Source organism: Mustela putorius, unplaced genomic scaffold (assembly GCF_011764305.1).
Source record: "Mustela putorius furo isolate JIRA1106 unplaced genomic scaffold, ASM1176430v1.1 tig00003853_pilon_pilon_pilon, whole genome shotgun sequence".
NCBI classification, from domain to species: domain Eukaryota; kingdom Metazoa; phylum Chordata; class Mammalia; order Carnivora; family Mustelidae; genus Mustela; species Mustela putorius.
The window spans coordinates 58,144,185-58,158,846 of NW_025422005.1; the positions used below are offsets into that span (position 1 = coordinate 58,144,185).

Consider the following 14,662-nt stretch of genomic DNA (forward strand, 5'->3'; position numbering starts at 1 on the left):
CTCAGTACCTTAGAATGTGACTGTGTTTGGAGATAGGGAATTTGTGGAAATAATTAAGGTTAAAAGAGGTCTTTAGCGTAAAACCAGTCTTACTGGTGTACTTACGAGAAGAGGAGATTTGGGCACACAGAGAGACAACAGGCAGACTCACACCGAGTAAAGACCATGTGAGGACACAGCAAGAAGGGGGCTGCTGGCAAGCCAAGAAGAGAGGCCACGGGAAAAAGTAAACTTGCCAACACGTTGACCTTGGAAGTCTAGCCTCTAGATCTGTGAAAAAGTAAATTTCTGTTGTTTAAACTATCCGGTCTGTGGTATTTTGGTATGGCAGCTGTAGTCAACCAGTATACACTCCTTGAAGCAGGATGTTTTCTCTTTTGAAATTTGGGAACATTCTGAGATACCCGCTTTGAGCACTTACCATAGCTGTTTTTCAATCATTGGTTTACTTCTCTGTCTTCCTAACTCTTCTGTGAATCTTTGAAGGAAGCAATCTGCCTCATTTATCTGCTTCATAACCCCTGGTGTTATTTTAGAAAATTTGTGGGAGGTGAATAATCATCCTTTAGAATGGATCGACTTTTTCTCCACAACTTGCAGCTTACCAGTAATGAAGTAAGTAAGTAAGCAGTTATTAGGGTTTTCTCTTGCTGCATAGCCTCCTGAAATATCTGTCCAAGCTGCCAAACATGGAGCATTGATTTCGATACTGGATTTCATTTTTGGAGGCTCTGCCTGACCATTTTTTTTATATTATTGTGTGAGGTACAAACTAGTATTTTGCATATTTAAAATATTTTGCATATTTACTAAGGTCCAGAAGATGAAGATGAGTTTTAGAGTAAGAACAAGATCTTCTTTCAGTATAATTGATGGCATTGTTGTAGTGGACTGCTTTTGGTATTTTATCCACATTGCAATGGCTCCTTTTTCCCAAGAGCTATCCCTTTATGCAGAGGTGGGCTTAATCCAGGCTGTGTGCCACACAAGGGTTGAACAAAAGTGGTCATCAGATCCAAGTCTGACAAATAAGATTGTATATCACAAATTTTGAATTCAGAGTGAGATAGGGTATTTGGTCTTTTTGATTTGTTGAAACCAAAGAGATATAAACTCCAGAAGAGTTTATTGTGAGACAGTCATGTGCACTGAGAAACAGACATTTGACTGAAGAATGATACATATCTCAAATACAGAAGTTGTGCAGAGAAAAATAAAGACTAAATCATGGTTACAAAGATAGATAGAGCGATAGATCGGTGGAGAGAAATATAAATATGGGGGGAAGCAGCTATAATGCCAATTAATTTTATTTCCTCATTCCAGTTCCTTGTGAGGTCCCATTATATTCCTTGCTCTTGGAATTCCATGAGGTTTTACAACAAATTTCGTTTTACTTTAAGCTAGTTTGAGATTGATTTCTGTTATTTGCCATAAAAGGGGATCTTGCTTGAATCAATTGGATATTATAATTAACATTTGCAATTTTTGATCACCCAATTCATGCTTCTTACTTCTGGAAAAACACTTCAGTCATTCTGTTTGGAGTAACTTCATTTTCTTCAGGTCCATAAGGTTCGTTAGGGCCAACCCCAGACCATAGTAATTAGTTCAAGAAGGGAAATATGATCCAAACATCTGGCAAATATCTCCATAGTCAATATTTGCTAGAACCATGAAGAAGCTGTGAGAAGTTGAAGCATTTTTTTTTCCCCCTACTGGGGTTGCCTAGCTAGTAAGGGTGACAGTCTGAAACTTTTGCTGGTTGTCTTGCCCCCATGAAAAGAGAACACTCCTGTAAATAAAACCAATGCAGGGCACCTGGGTGGCTCAGTGGGTTAAATCCTCTGCCTTTGGCTCAGGTCATGATCTCAGGATCAACGCCTGCGTCGGGCTCTCTGCTCAGCAGAGAGACTGCTTCCTCCTCGCTCTCTGCCTGCCTCTCTGCCTACTTGTGATCTCTATGTCAAATAAATAAATAAAATCCTAAAAAAAAAAAAAATGCAGAAGAAGGCAGAGCAAAGAATCCAGAAAAACCCAGATTCTCAATATGTCATCTGAGCACCAAGATCTTCAGTTATTTCAGCAATAAATATCCTTTTTTAAAAACCAGTCCGTGGTGCTTTTTGTTGTTGTTATTTGCAACCAAAACACCCAGATAAGTCTGGCTATAATTTCTCTGTGTATTTTTGAGTCAGTCAAGTTTTCTTGTGTATACCTAGTCTTATCATATGGCAACAAATGCTTAGCACTGTATCTGAAATACAGCAGATGCTCAAAAAAAAATCTGCTTCTTCTGAATGAAGAAGATAAATACTACCCAGCATGTCATTTTTGGATATGTCTTTTTCCAGCCTTACCTCTTCATTTGAATATTCTGCCAAGTCAGTGCTCCATAGCCAGTGGATTTTAGTCAGAGAGATTAAATAAAAATGCATATTATTTAAATCCTTGCTATTCCTTGCCATCACAGCTAACATTTATTCCCCCAACACCAAATCCTAAGTGGTTTTTCCTTCTCCTCACTACCACTATCTTCATGAGAACTCCCCATAAGAACTAGTCTAATAGCCTCTTAATTCATCCCTGTGTCTCTAGACTCTTTTGTCTTTTTTTTAAAATTTTTATTTATTTATTTGAGAGAAAGAGAGAGAGCAAAAGAGAGCACAAATGTGGGAGAGGGTCAGAGGCAGAGGGAGAAGCAGACTCCCGCTAAACCGGGAGCCCAGGGCTCAATCCCAGGACCTAGGGATCATGGCCTGAGCTGAAGACAGAAGCTTAACAGGAGCCCCCAGACTCTTTTTTTTCCAATCCATTTAAGAGTGTAATAAGAAACGTCTTTTTAGTCATGGTTTCTGGCTGTGATTTTTATACAAATTACAGATAATATACATAAGGGAATTAACACTGTGCGTGGCATATTGATTAATATTAAAATTTCTACAACTCTAAAGCTAGTACTAGAATGATTTTTTAGTACTAACTATATTCTTGGTGCTTTATCTAATTTATCCTTTACATTAACTCTTTGAGATACTTTTGCAGGTGAAAAACCCCCAAAATCAGAGAGCATAAATGACATACAGTTAGCTAGTGGCTGAGATTATATTCAAACCAGGGTGCCTGACTTCAAAGTCTTTGCTTAATTTCCCTGTTATCTATTGTATCTCTCTACGATACTGTTTTTATATTTTCTGAGCTGAAAAACGAACCAAACATGGCCCCTTTTAACTTGGAGAAACTGATAACAATGAGACCCAAGAGCTGATCTTCGAAAATGCACCCCCGGACCCTGCCGCAGAGCCTTCATTTAATGCTGTCCTTACAGTTTTACACTTTTGTGAAAAGCAGCATAGGACAAATTTTGCTCTTGGCGTGGGATGTTGCCTTTACTACAAAATGCCTGATCTCAAATTCAGACTGCGTCTCTGCCCACCAGGTGTGTGCCCGTGCATACAAAAACCAGAGAGAGTGACTCTAATCAACAAAATTGGGATGCTTTCCAAGGACTCAGAGTCATGGGACAACAGATCTTATACAACCTAATCTGACTTGATTCGGCATAAAAATGTTGTTTTTTTACAAAGCACTGACACTCTCATCTACTGGCGAGACTGAGCAGATGCAGGTCTGTATTTTTATCTTTGCTTCATGTTAAATTAAAAGGAGACATCACAAGGTAGCTAGCTGTTCCTTCTTCCCAGAAAGCTATCTTTATCTTTTAAAGTACTCGACTTATGGAAGTGCACGAAGAAAACCTCTAATGGCCCTTTGAGGATCATACATCCAGTGGTATGGGCTCAGGGCATCTGTGGAGATCCAACCAGTAGTCCACCCTACAGGCACAGCCGGGGCCCCTGGACTTCTAGTTTCCCTGTGTGACGTTCCTACCTCCGGTAGGACTGAAGCCCAGACCTGAGTCCCAGTGCCCTTGGCTGGGGTCCTGATTATTTTTGCTCCAGGAATCAGGTGTGCTTGGTGACGGATGGGTCTTGTGTTTCAGCTCCTGCTACATTTTACTTCACTTTGTTGATTTGTCCCTGTATGTCCTTGAGAGGTTTTCATTCCAATATAACAACGTAAGAAGGGTTTCAGTGACCAGAAGTAGCATGATTAATCAGAAAGGAAATAAACTCCATGATCCGGGACTGGGTTGGCTTCTTTGCCTCAGTACTATGTTCTTGGGCAAGTTGGTTATCTGCCATATGACTTAGTTTCCTCACTACTAAAAACAGGATTAAGAATTGTGACTCTCCTATGGTGAGTGCTATGAAGTGTGTAAACCTGGTGATTCACAGACTTGTACCCCTGGGGCTAATAATACATTATATGTTAATAAAAAAATAAAAAATTTTAAAAAAAAGGATTGTGACTCTCAGGACCATTGTTAGGTTGAAACATGATGGCACTGTGTTTAAGCTTAAGTAGATTCTTGACAAATTTATTTTCTCTCGCCTTTTCAAAGTAAAGGGGAATGTCATATGTTTAGAAAAATAACTCAAGTTGTGCATTACAAAATAAACAAACACAGTCTCTCACACGGCCGGAGACTAGCATTATTGAGCTTCAGGTTTCATTGCTGGTACTCATGAAAGCTGATGGGGTCGTGAATTTCTTACATCAATGTTGAGTACGGGCACCTAAAAGAAGCAGCATGATATCATTTAGAAACAGTTACACACCATACACTTGTGTTTATTTATCTGTGTATACATGTTCTAAAAATTTATATTTCTACATGCTATGGCTTGTTTTGTTTTGGTAGGATGGGTGATTGTTTGTGCTTGAGAATCCTAAGAAACAAAATATTTTAAAAAATATTTTGTAGTAATCAAAACATACTATAAGTGCCAAAGAGCACAATCATGGATTTCTTCAGGGCTCTGGACATAGTGAGTGCAATGGAATAGTAGGGTTTTCCTGTAATGCCTGAGAGAGAGCCTGAACCATGCTTTCCTGCCTAGGGGAGCCAGTGATGGCTGTTACACAAAACCAACCCTCCCTGCAAAATTGAACATCAAGCTTTATAGGTTACCGTTAATTTGAAAATAGCTGCATACTAATTTACAATCTTTTTTTAATATTTAAAGAAAGTGGAGAGACATGATCTAATCACTGAGAACGGAAACTGGCACAACTTCATAGGCAATAGTTTAGCTAGTGTAGCTGATTATTTTTTTACATACTTCATCCTTGTAAAGGATTTTTTTTAATTATACAGAAACAGATAAGCATGTTTGACTGAAGCAGAACTTGCATGAACTGAGAAAGAAAATTGGCATTTCATCTGAACTGTGAGTGATCTCTCAAGTCATAATGTGTTCTTGGTTTAAGTGTCTGAAAATTAAGATGAATATTCTGATCTTGGTCAAATTGGGATCTATTGAGTGGAATTAGTAAAACCTTGTTACAGTTACTGCATTTTCAGGATGATATTGCCACTATAAGTATATTATGAATCTATTTTGTTTCCATTTTCTTATCAATGTGAAACATGTACCTCAGAATAAACTCTCCAGTCATAAGGAAACGTGTTAGGAAAAAATACTTCTTCTGTCATAAACTAAACATGTTTCCTACAGAGACCATTGTCCTCAGTCTTCATACCCCAAACATGGAGACAGGGAGACAATGAAGAGTTGGTGAAGGTGAGGTGCAAGGCCACATTTGAAATCCATTCAAACGTTAGTACTAACAGATTTTAATACGAGGAGACATCTTCAGTGTGGGTACTTCAACTCTGTGGCATTCCTGGCTATAATTTGGCTTCATCATTAAATGCTCTTAACCAGGTAGGAGTCCGGTGTCTGTGCTGCTCCTGTCAACCCTATTCTTGCTGTGGATGGTTCTGCTTCCCAAATGTTTCCTCTAGGAAGAGATCACAAAAGATAAGCAAGGATGTTCAGAGCATGCTTCTCAAAGGCTCTGCTAGTATTGAAATACTGTCTTAGAGTTAAATATTGGAATGGATTCAAATGTAGTTTGCACCTTATCTGCAGAGCTCCCCCATTGTCTCTTCAAGTGTGGGGTAGGGGGTCAAGAGGAAAGTCTTTAGTGATGGGAGCAAGTTACACACACACACACGCACACACACACACACGCCTACTATAAAGATACAAAATGTCAGTCTCTTACAAAATACTTGGAACAGTTTAAGTCGCTAGGGTTGAGACCTCTTCACTTAAAAAGTTTGGCATTTCATAATTTTCCATGTACAAAAAACAGTTTCACATTCTCCCTATGCCCTAAATTGCTTTCTGATGTTGAATGATATGAATTGTCAAGCAACATTAAATTAGCCACGTATCTCTAAGTTGTCCAAAGGGATTGAGCACCTCCTTTTAAAGTGTTCCACACCACCAGAAAATGCTTGCGACATTGATGAGAAGGGAGGGCGATCCCAAACAAGGAACGGCAAGTTTAAAATTGGAGTTGAGAAATGTAAAGTAGTTCGGAAGGGTACAGTTCAAAGGAAGGGAATGATGCAGTTAGACAAATGGTAAAGGTCATGATGGATTTTGTAAGCCTTGTGAAAGAGCTTGGAAAACAACGATATGCACCATTAACTGAAAAGAGAAAAATGTCAAGGACATTTGTACTAAGACTAAGTTTGAGTTGTGTGATCATTGATGCATTCCAATCTGGGCTGCTCATGTTTTGATCAGGTAGTCATCTGTCGAAAGAAGCTGGTGGGAAGTCTAGTGAATATATGCATTGTTCGGTAGAACCTTCTGTACTATCAGGTAACCACTAGTCACATATGGTTGCTGAGAACTTGAAATAAGGCTCATGCAATAAGGATAGTAATTGCCGTTAGGGCAGTAGGTAATGGGAAAAAAAAATAGGGATAAGCTCATGGGGGATTTGATGCTAAGAAATATGGGCAGAACTCCAAAATTTATTCTGTAAATCCAGAGCAATATTAAGAAGTTGGCCAAGTTCAGTGACCTCAGAACACACCAAATCTGAAGAGTGAAAAGTGTCAAAGTGCAGAGGCATATTCCAGAAGAATTTGGCAGAGTTAAGGAGCAGGTCAGGCTTGTAGGAGAGTCAGAAAAATTCTTCTGGACCTGATTCATTAAAGCAGCATTGTTTTAGAAACACAAGGTGTGGTCTCCACTGGTTGATCTTTATTCTTCTTTAAAACAAGACAAAACAGAAAAACAAAACAGACTGAAGTAAACACCATGTAGCCAATGGAGGGATTAATTAACTAAGAACAAATCAAAGCAAAAGACAACTTAAGGGTCTTTCTTCTCATGCATCTGAAACAGTTGGCTATCCTCTGGTAAATATTTCCCATCCCAAAACAGACACCATTTTTAAATGAATATTAGTCCAAAACTAGGAAGGGTTACTTTTAAATAAATACTGGTCTCTTCACCTGAAGACCTAGCCTCTAAAGTTATTCAGGCAATTGATGAGGAAGAATTGAGGCAAGTTTGTGAGACTAGTTGCTTCACTTCACTAAGTCCTTCATAAGTAAATTCAGGGAGTAGGTTTGTCCATCTTCCCAGGTGGCAGGTAAGGGGTGGGAAGGAGCACGTTCCGTGAGCAATCCACTACTTTCAGACAAAATCAGACTAAAATCACCTAAGAAAGTCAAACATGCAAGAGATGGATTTTAGAGCGGAATTCTCTTCCACAGAGAGCAACTGGTATAAATTTCTTAATTATGACTAACCTTTTAAGCATAATACTTGATAATAAATTCTAGCACTTCATGCTGTTATTTAAATTTATTCTTTTCTTTTGTAAAGACACTATTAATCAATTTAATTTCAACGTGTCCAAAACAACTAAATGTTAACCATCCATTATATGCTTAATTGTTTTCACCTTTGCCTTAATGTATTCTCACCCTGACCTTTTCTTCACTAGTTTAATTCATTTTCCACTCATCTTTTTAAACAATAGGAGAAAATTGTAATAAAATAGTCAAATAATTTTGCAACACCTCTGTTCAAGACAAAATTCAGAGATACTGCATAACCTATAGGAAGAGATAGTAAGAAATAAAAGTTTGTTATTGATTACAAATCTCCAAATTTGTCACCAAAAAGGTCCTGTGAGGGTGTCAGTACATAATCCACAAAAGCACAGATGTTGAAAAGACAAATGTATCAAAGCCAAGATTAACCTCTTCTGTTCCCTCTATTTCACTATTTTATACCTTTTAGTTTAGATTCCTAGGACATTTCTATGTGATAGGGAATCACACCTCAAACAGGGAGATATAAAGAAGAGGTGTAGACTGATTGGGCAGCCCTGGTAAAGAAAAGGGACAAAATACTGATATTTACTGAGAGCCACCTAGGTGCTTAAAGATGCACTGAATTACCTCACTTCCTTTTCACAACAGCCCCTTCACTCATCATACCTTCTCTCATTCCTTTGGCACCTGCAATGTACTAGGCTCTGTTCTTGGTAAAGACAAGGATGGACAAGACCAAGCCAGTCTCTATTCTTGTGAAACTCATATTCAAGTACATAAAATAAAGAAAGAAGTAAACGAAGAAGGAAAAAGAATTATAAATTAGGATAGGCACTATGAAGGAAACAAGTGAACTAAGATAGCAAATAATAGAGGAAAGAAGTAGAGATAGGAAGCTTAAGAAAGATTTGAGAAAGTATTTAATCCATTAACCAAAGGAAGAAACAGAGTTATGTATGTAGGAAATAGAAAAAAAAAAAGTGGGCTAGCATGTGCAAAAGTCCTGGGGTGAGAAAGATCCATATGTCTACCAAGTGATGAATGGCCTGGAGAAAGAAGAGAAAAATTATTAGGAGGCTATCAGTGGTGGTCTAGCTGACAGAGGAGTTTTGCATGAATTAGAATAGAAGTATTCGAGATGAAGAGTAATGACGAGTATTAAGATATATTTTGCACGTAGAGAAGTATTTTATGACAATACTTGCCACATATACTTATTAATATCCCCCCCATTAACAGATGAGAAATAGCCTTAAAAATTAGGAAAGTAACTGAGGCTTTTACAGGAAATAACTTCAGGACGGGAATATAACCGCTGCCTTCCTTAAAGCCCTTTACCTTTATCACACTTGCTAGCTTTATTAATTCAAGGTCAGTGGTGTAGGTTTTATAGAATCCTAATAGTAGTAGAAGCTTTGGCCAGTCTAATGATTCTGAATTAGAATGTGCTTTAATAGGGAAGCCTGGGTGGCTCAGTCGGTCAAGCATGGGACTCTTGGTTTCTGTTTGGCTCATGATCTCAGGGTCCTGAGATCAAGCCCCACAATGGGCTTGAGTCTGCTCAAGATTCACCCTTTCCCTCCCTCTCTGATTTCTCCCGCACCCCAGCCCATGCTCTCTCTTCCTCTAAAACAGATAAATGAATAAAAATTTTAAAAAAAGAATATTCTGGACATAACTATAACCTAGACAGTGTATAGATTTACAGTTCACAAATCCATAACTTCATTTCATCTGAAAAAGGCACCAAATTCTGCAAGCACTCCAGATACATTCGTTCCATGCAAAATACCAAAACACTCTTGCATTTCTTCCAGAAACATGCCATGTTAACACCATGCATATGAAAAATTTTTCACTTACTAAAAAAAAAAACAATTTCTAGCAAGTGTGAACCATACACTCTTAAGTCTAAACTGGGTAATTTCCATGACCAACCTGTTTTTTCAGCTTTGCTAAAAATATGCCCATATCTCCCCATATATAAAATGGCACTGGTCGCTGAAAATCTCCCAGCACGTAAGTCCACACATGAAAAAGGCTTAAAATAAGCTGGGCTTAGAGTAAAAAAAATAAGCTGAGAAGGATTTTGCTTTTTAAATTCAGTACTTCCTCAGTTAATTTCTTAATTTTTATTCTACCCTTACTTCTGAGATTCTGGAATATGTATTAGTGCCTCTCACTAGTACTTCCACTTCTCCTTTTTCTCAGCACCTGATAGGATTGTCTTCCTCACCCTTTTCAGTTGGCACAGCCTGCTACTCGCTCTAGAAGTATGTGGGTGCCGTTCTATGCTCTACAGCTCTCCCCTCAGTGCTCTACAGCTCTCCCCTCCACTACTGCGGGGTCCAGCAATGTTGGAAGCCTCAGTCAGCCTGAGTCTCTGACGAGGATAACTGGTAGCCAGGTCTCCACACCCAACTCTCAACAGGCAAGCTAAGTGAAGGCAGAAGAACTTTTGTTGTTTTAAGAAACTAAGATTTGGGGTTTCCTTTTCACTGATGCTAATGTGTAACATTGTTTTCTTGGCTTGTTAAGCTTCCTTCACATTCTTTAGGTGAAGGGAAATACAAATTTCCAAATTAGGGAAGTATGGCAAGCTGTATAGTTGGCAGGTCAGGAGGTCTGCATCCAAATGGACCTGTTTTTCATCGTTCTTTGCACTTTGCCTGCTCTCTATCCCTCCTTTTTCTCAGCTGTGAAAAAGAGACAGTAGCATAAGTGTGTTAGAACAATTTGCCAAGTGCCTAGCAGGATGCCAAACCACAGATGATGTTCAACGACAATAGAAATCTAGAAGGATCTATCCATGTAGGAAGGACTGAATCTGAAGAATCTGCAGAAATGGTGTGGGGCAGGGGGGACCTGCCATTTATCCCTCTCACGTCCCCTTCTCCCCCTGCAAGCTTCTCCCTAGCCACGAGCGCACCTCTCTGTCCCTTTCTGTGTACCTGATGCTCCCTGTCTTCCTCCCGCTCCGCTGTCACGAACTTCTCTCATAAATCATTCATTAAAATAGCTGTGTTTTCATAAAAATTAACCTCCGTTAGAAGACTAGAGCTTCAACATAGTATCTTGAGCCTTAGGCAGAGAAGGGCTAAGGCATACCTTTCACCTGAACCCAGGACAACAGAGAGGATGCCTCTAGCCTGTTAGGCCTGCTAAGTGGACAGATCTCGTGGTTAGTCTTTACAGAGGGCTTTTATGAAACTGTCCAGAGTGTGCAGGAAAAAGTACCATGAGAGTCCAGCAGGGTGTTCCCGGAGCTCAAGACTGGTGGCGTTCATGCTGGGTGTTTGCATGACTCTTAAAAATGTACAGGGACCACAGACCTGTACCCCTGGGGCAAATAATGCATTATATATGAATAAAAATAATTAAAAAAAATACAGGCACCTTCTGAACCGTCTTCATATCAACCCTTAAAGCAATCCTGCAAAAGAGTGTTAAGATCTTTGTTGCTGCTAATGAACTGTAGCTTTAGGCTCTTAAATCATTTACCAAGTTCCCATAGATGGGAAGTGGAAGAGCATGTATCCCAAACCAGCACTTCTAATTTCCAGGCTACCACCCTCTTTCCCTTCACCAACACAGCACCTCTACCTCTGGAAGTGAATTCAATAGTGTCTTTTGATGTTAACAGCATATGCTATCACAGAACGTGATGAAATGATGTTTTCTATATTTATAAAATAACTAAAAGAGGAAAAAAGAACAAGGCTTTTTTAAAAAAAAACTACAAATATGCCCTTGAAAAATGAAATTAAGGTGAGGTATCCTATAAGCCATGTGTTTTGACTAAAAAAAAAAAAATCCCACAGCTTCAGAGCATTTTCACCTTCTCCTCCATAAAGAGAGAAGAAGATGGGGAAGGATGCTGTATTTGTAAATCCCATCATTTCTCTAAGGAACCATCATTGCTTTCTTGTAGCTAACATAATTTCCATATTTTATCTATCTGCAGACCGACTTAAACATTGGAAACACCTAAAAGTTACAGCAAAAACACAAGATCTGTAGCCAAGCAAACCTGGGTTTGAATAGGAGTTCCAGCATCTAAAGTTAAAGACCTTGGGAAAGTGAGTTATTCAAGCCCTGCTCTAGAATTGAGCCTCAAGTTTCTCACCTCTCAAATGAGAAGTTTATAGCCATGATCTTATGGGATGGTAGTGAGTATTACATGGTAGAGTGAATAAAACACTGATACTTTACAGATTTTTAAAATGTTACTTCTTCTTTCCCTTTTCATTATACAGATTCACATCATTCTCTAACTCCTAGTTCCAAGTAACACACAATCCAGTAGATTTCAATAATTCAATAAATATTTGAAAAAAGAAGGAAGGAAAGAGGGGAGGAAGTAGGGAAGGAAGGCAAAGAAGGAAGACCGGCAGGGAAGAAGGGAGGAAGGAAGAGGAAGAAAATTTTATTACAAACATTTCTAAAATGTGGTGGACATAGTTTCCTTTCTGAATGATCTGGTATTGTTCTATCAGCAGAAATTGGAAGCCCTTGTAGTTGTACTGACCTTGTCCTCTTTCCCCAGTAGTGACACAGAGCTATAGAAACTTCTTGTAATATCATGGGAAACTGGGACACCTGGGTGGCTCAGATGGTTAAGCATCTGCCTTTGGTTCAGATCATGATCTCAGGGTCCTGGGATCAGAAGCCTGCTTCTCCCTTTTCCTCTGCCCCACCCCCTACCCCCAGTCATGCGCGCTCTCTCTCTCTCTCTCTCACTCAAATAAATAAAATCTTTTTAAAAAAATCATAAGAAATTGGTCATTTATTCACGAAGCAGAACCTCCTGTTTGAAAGACTTTTAGTTCTGTTTGATTTTATCATGCATTCATTACTGGAATTGTTATAGAAATGTATTTTAGGGCCACCAATCTCCTTTCTACACACAATTATACATTTTTCACATGAATAACCAGATATCTAATGTAAACCTAAGCAACAGAAGAATTTCCCAATGCCCAGTTTCTCTTTCCATCCCCGCCCAAGAAGAGAACATCTACAGGTTTGGACCATGATCTCCACTCTAAAGAAGGACTAGTTTCTTTTATAGTTTCAGAGTCTGAAATGTGAAATGTGAGTTTATTAAGTACGTGGTGGGTGTTGTCAAATGGATCATATCAAAGCAATTCCTCCATTTCCTACAACCATTAGTGTATAGACAGGTATCCTGGGTAATTACAAGCACTTATAATTAGGTTTTGATGGGGAACCGTTTCAAGCAAATCATTTATTCAGCTGTGAACCAGATTAGTAACAGCGGGTTGTTGGCAAAATCTCCCACTCTAACTGAAAACACAGCAAGAAGTGTTGATACAAAGAGAATTTAGAACTATGCTGAAAGTTTCATTATTTTGCCAAAAACAATTGCATCACTTCCTTCGAATATAAGTACATGCCTTGTGAATCACTATTTTGATTTTTAAAGTATGGGGGGCGGTATGAAAATACAGTGATGAAACAAAAAAGAATAGCCAATGGAATTTAATTGGCACAACCTTTAAGTCAGGATTGGATTAACAACATGTGCATGACAAACAAAGGCCAAGCAATGTTCAGTGTGATTGTGGATAGCCTTTAGAGGCCTCCAAAGTTCCATCATGAATGGATATCAATAGTTGGACCTTGACATTAAAAAGATTAGGAGAGGCAGTTGACCTTCAATCCAAGATGAGACTTTAATTAGCAGATAAAGGAGGGTACAATGGCCTGTTATACTCTTTTAGAAGGCTAATCTATGTACAGGCACAACATTGTAATCAAAAATCTCCAAATAAGCAAATCTAGCTCAAGAATGCATTAGCTAGACTACTATTACCCTCAGTGCTCACTTATAGCTTTATATACCTTTTTAAATGCCTCCTTCAAATGACTTTGTACATCCTTAATTATCCTCTTTTTCGTTTTTATTTTATCTTTAGAATTTTACTTATTTATTTTGAGAGAGTGAGCGTGTATGCAAACAGGGAGAAGGGGAGAGGCAGAGAGAGAATCTCAAGAGGACTCCACTCTGAGTGTGGAAACCGACACTGGGCCGATTTCATGACCCTGAGATCACAACCTGAACGAAATCAAGAGTTGGACGTTCAACGGACTGATGCACACAGGCGCCCCTTAATTAAACTCTTTTAAATGAGTAGCATCTAGCTTCCCTTGAAATTTCAATCTCTAGGAGAGTTTATTGCTTTTATTTGAAACTACCAGGGAAGAAATTTGACTGTTCAAAGCAGAGAAACCAACCTCAGTTGATAACCTAAGTACAGGAACTCCCACCACCTCCCATTCTTTCCAACATAAATAGAGCAATTTGACTTTAGTCTAATTTGATCATTTATAATCTGATACAAACAACATGAATATCTTTCCTAAAACTTGTTTATGAGCTTTGTATTGTTTATTTACTGCAAAAACCTCCAGATACTTCTGTGTTAGAAATATGATCACTTCTGAATTATCTTTCCTAATTGGAGCCAGGGCTGGCATGCATGATGGAGATTTTTATTCAATCCCTAAACGCATTAAATCCAGAAGCAGCACCATTTTAGATCTTACTATTTTGAAGAGGTTTCCTCCCTACAGCAACCAACGTCTTTCTTATATGTCTCCTTTTCCTCTAATCAAATTCATATGTTGAAGTCCTAACCCCCAGTATCTCAATATGTGACCTTATTTGAAAATAGGGCCACTACAGACCCAATTAGTTAATATGAGATCATACTGAAATAGACTGGTCCACTTTGACTGGTTCTTATAAAAAGAAGAAAATAGGACATAAAACACACACATAAGGGGAATACTATGTGGGATGGCATGTCCACAAGCCAGGGAATGCCAAAGATCACTAGTCAACCACTAGAAGCTAGGAGAGTAGCATGGAACAGATTCTCCCTGACAGCTTATGGAAGGAAGCAATCCTACCAACTCCTTAAT

At 38.7% G+C, this 14,662-nt stretch overlaps 1 protein-coding gene across 2 annotated transcripts in view; it reads right to left on the reverse strand.

Moving 5' to 3' along the window:
- The window catches only part of PTGER3 (prostaglandin E receptor 3), a 195,818-nt gene that overhangs the window by 89,649 nt on the left and 91,507 nt on the right, over positions 1-14,662 (reverse strand). The gene's annotated exons all lie outside the window — the stretch shown is intronic.